Here is a 4,285-nt window from a genome sequence, read left to right on the forward strand (position 1 = left end):
GTTACCAAGTAGTGTGATGTCACTGCGTCACGAATAGTGAGAAGTGGCATCTGGAGGGTGACCAGATGTCTCCGAGCCACTCAGTGTGGCCTGCGCGGCCGCAGGCAGTGCTTAATGCTCCGGCATCTCCACCACCGTGGCTGCCGCAGAGTTGGGGGGGGCTCCCTCCTGTGGAGAGGCCCCCCATGTCCACACCCGGCGGCACAGCTCGAGGGGCGGGCATCCTTGGCCCTCACACCTGCCTTTCCATGGCTATGTGTCCGACTCATCACCTCAAGGCAGAATGTTCCTTCAGCTAATCCAGGTATAGGAGTTTAAGAAGCATAGGAACCGAGTACGTAGCGGAGCCAGATCAGCCAGGAAGGGGAGGAGAAGGGCCTGGAAGGGAATGCAAAGGACTCAAAACCTCTTTTTACTTGGCTGTTAAAGAAGAGACTTTACAAAATCGGAACAGGATGGTGCATTCTCACGTGTGAACCTTTGTAATCGTTGGATACTAAAGGTTTGTTTTACTTCAGTGATTTGAGAAAGATGTTTTCAGTGCTTACTTAATATTTATAAATTATTTTAAACTCACTTTGGCAGCCTGGTTTTCAGTTGTAAAGTGTACTTACCTTTTGACAGTAAGCTTTGAGGTTGCCACACGGGCCTGGCAGATGACGGCATTTTTTCTCGTGAGCTGTGTTTCCTTGTTTGGGGCCCGCTCTGGCAGTCCGCTGTGCCACGACCACAACCTCGTCCTTGTCCTCGCTGCCTTGACCTCTGCCATCCCTCCATCTCTCCTGTCCACTTGGCTGTCACTGTGCAGACCCGCCACCGCCACCAGAGAGCACGCCGCCGCGTTTCCGGGGACCTCTGCTCAAGACTCCCACAGAGCCCTGCCATCGCCTCCGAGAAGCCGCTCATCCCCGCGGACGCTGCCGAGAGCAGGTGGGCAGGCGGGTGGCATCGTGGGCCAAGGCTGCCTTCTCGAGCGTTAAGGGAAAGGCCGAGGCTCTGTGGGTACGTTTTCCAGTTTTAGTAACAATGTCGACGGTCTGAGACAGCCCTCCCCCCCGTCATTTTGTGTCTGGGTTTACTGTCCCATATGTTATTTATCTCAGCGGACATGAGTTTCCAGGTGCAGGGCTGTGAAATGGTGGATCCAGGAATCAGAGCATCTGAAGAAGGCGGCTTTTACCACTGTGAGGTGCCTGAGCCGCCAGCCTTTCTCCATTTTTAAAACACACGTTTTCTCTTTCACTCCACCTCAATGCCCGCTTTTAAAATAGGGAATCAGAAAATTAACATGGGGCTTTCAGAATCGTTTTGGAATACCAGATTCCAAACTCTTAAATGAAGGGCACCTGGGTGATTTTGGGAAAATACCCTCTCAGCCAGAGGTTCTCACAGTGTGGCCCCGGGGCTGGCAGCACCTGGCAACTCGGTGGAAATGCAAGTTCTCAGGCCACCCAGGCCCTGTCCTGGGCCAGCTGCAAACACCTTTTTAGTAATAGAATTTTTATTAAAATATCGAATTAATGTTCAGTAATGTACAGCTCAGAGTAATATTTCTGAACCATATGACAGAAGAAATCAGAGTGGAAAATGTCAGAGTTGTCTGCGGCGGCAGCCCAGCGCTGTGCGGCTCCAGCAGAGGTGGGGGGCGGGTGGGGGGCGTGTTGCTGGGAGGCCAGCTTCCGGGAGCCTGGCTTCCTTAGAGGGGCCGTCACCTGCCATTACCTTCAGTTCCTTGCATGCACTCATGCCTCGTGTGCCCTATCCCCTCCTGTGCTGTGGCCATCGTGCCTGCTCTGTGGAGTGTGCAGAGGCCCACGATGTCAGACATGTGCCGTGTGTCCAAACTGCTCCGTGCTCCTGTGACGTGGACTAGCACCACGCCAGTGCGTTCCTGGCACAATCTGACGTGTGGTGACGATGGAATAAAGTGCCACCTTGATTACCTGCCTGCTGTGTGTTGCTGGTTTGTTTTGTCTGGCTTCCTGAGGCCCTGCTGCCTGACGAGTCTCCCCAACCCAAGGACTCACGTAGATGTCTCAGGCACGGGGAGTCCCGGGGGCCCAGATGCCTGGCACCCAGCTTGCCTGCTGCCTGGCCAGAAGCCACAGGTGAGGCCGGGAACTGAGCTGGTGTCCCGGGCAGCAGGGCTGGTGCCTTGGCTGAGGAGACATCCAGAGAGGCCTGCTTTTCTAACACACAGTCGGGCCCTTCTGCAGCCCAGTGGACTCCCTTGGTGGGTGCGGGAAGCAGGGTCGAGGTCAAGGGAAGGTGCCCCCCCGCCTCGTACGTCCTCCTCCCGCAGAAAGCTGAAGGGACGTGCAAGGTGGCGTGCAGCCTGGTGGTGGGCTGGCCACACCGCCTGGGGACCCACCATTGCAAGGCTGCCCTGCTCTGCCCACCCCAGCCCAGAGGGGCAGACAGTGGCATCCAGCACACATCTCTGAGTGTCAGGAGGGTGCCTCCCACCCTGGGAGGTGGAGAGCTGTGGCCTGGCTGGGAGGGTAGGCAGGGAAACTCGAGGGGCTGTCTTCCAGGTCCTCCTAGCTCCCGACTTGTCCCCAGCCCTCTCCAGCTGCCTCAGTGGCCAGCCCTACCCTGAGCCCAGGACTTCCATTTTCTGCCTTGGAGGTCCTTACCCCTGTGAACCATGGTCACCAACAGCACGGGGCTCCAGGAGACACCTCATACCCCCCTCCTTCCACCCTGCCGAGTCCCAAACCCTGCTGTGCTCTGCCCAGCACTGCCAGCTCCTCCAGCTCGACCCCCCTACCAGCGACTCTCGCCCCCGTCCACCTGGCCCGTCCATGCTCCATGCTCACGCCCTGCCTGTTGACCGAGCCCGTCTCTCCCCAGATCCACCCTCTTCACTGCCACCGTCTGCCGCCCTGCGGCCTGCAGTGGGTCCTGAGCATTGGCTGGGGTGAAGGGACGCTTGGAGCAGCTCGGCCTCCCCCAGGACCCTGCTTCTGTGGGTGCAGGAGTAGGCGGGGCACTGCCCAGGCCTCGGCACTCATCCTTGGCCTGGCCCCCCAGCTGGCCCCCAACTGTCCTCTCCCGTCTGGGCATCTTGCTGCTCACCGCCATCCCAGCACCTAAGCCCATGAGTGCTGTGGACGGGCGAGAGGGGCCAGGCCCCAGACCACTGGGGAGGTGACCTCAGATGCGGGGCCCCTGTGAGCTGACGGCGCAGCATCCTGTAGAGCTTCCTGAGGCCTGAACTGGAGCCTCTTTCTAGTTTGTCTTTATTAAATATCTTCTGAAATGCAAAAGGCCACACAAAGACGCAGCTCAAGAACTGGTCCGACCCTGGGCTCGCCCTGGCCAAAGGGAGGATGGCCTGAACATCAGAAAGAACAAAGAGAAGTGATTGTAAATGAGTACATAAAACTCCACGCCCCCCCAGGATACTAAGAACAGGAAACCTGTTTTCCACCGTTCGTGATCTTGACACCAGTTTCTTGCTGTAAAAATAGCAAAGTGAAAGAAGGAAGTGATTTCCCAGCCTTACAAGGAAATCTAGGCGTCCCAGAAGCTCTTCTTACTGGAGAAGGACAGCCCATGGACGCTTCGCCCACCCTGCCCTGCAGGCCCCCAGTACAGCTCACCCCCAGGTAGGGAGTGTAGGGGCGGGGGGACCACTGGAGGAGGGACAGCACTGCCTTCAGGAGGGGAGGCAGGCCTGCCCCAAGCAGTCAGCCTTTTCCAGGTGGGGCAGCCTCTGCCAGTGGTGAGGGGCCAGAAACTGGAGACGCACGAAGCAAGAAGAGCCCCCTCCGCCCCCGCAGGCCAGGAAGGGAAGGCATTTGGCAAAGGCAGGCTGGGCCAGGCGGGGTCTGAGAATGGGGGTTCAGTGCTCACTAAGCCCCTACGCGTGCTAGCCCGGGGCTGGGCCAGACCCCCCCAGACCTAGGGTTGCTGGAGGAGAGACGGCCAGGTGAGGGCCAGGACCGTAGGAGGAACCTGACAGGTGGAGGGAAGAGCCGGGGCGGGGCCGCAGGGGGGAGCCAGCAGGTGAGGGGCGGGGCGGGGCGTGGTCGGGGCGGGGTCACAGGAGAGCTGGAGAATGCCAGCTGATGGTCGCCAGGTGAGGGACACGGTGTGGCAGGGCAGGGCGGGGCGGGGCCGGCACCGCGGAGAGCCGAGCTCCCCTTCTCCACTTGCCTCAGCCCCGCCCGCCCTACTCGGCCTCTGCAGCTCCCCATCCTGAGCCGATCCCTCTGCACAGCGTCCCGCGTGGGTGGGGTGGCAGCCCCGGCCCCGCCCGCGGCCCCTGCCCGCCCCGGGT

Source organism: Trichechus manatus, unplaced genomic scaffold (assembly GCF_000243295.1).
Source record: "Trichechus manatus latirostris isolate Lorelei unplaced genomic scaffold, TriManLat1.0 scaffold00111, whole genome shotgun sequence".
Lineage (NCBI taxonomy): Eukaryota > Metazoa > Chordata > Mammalia > Sirenia > Trichechidae > Trichechus > Trichechus manatus.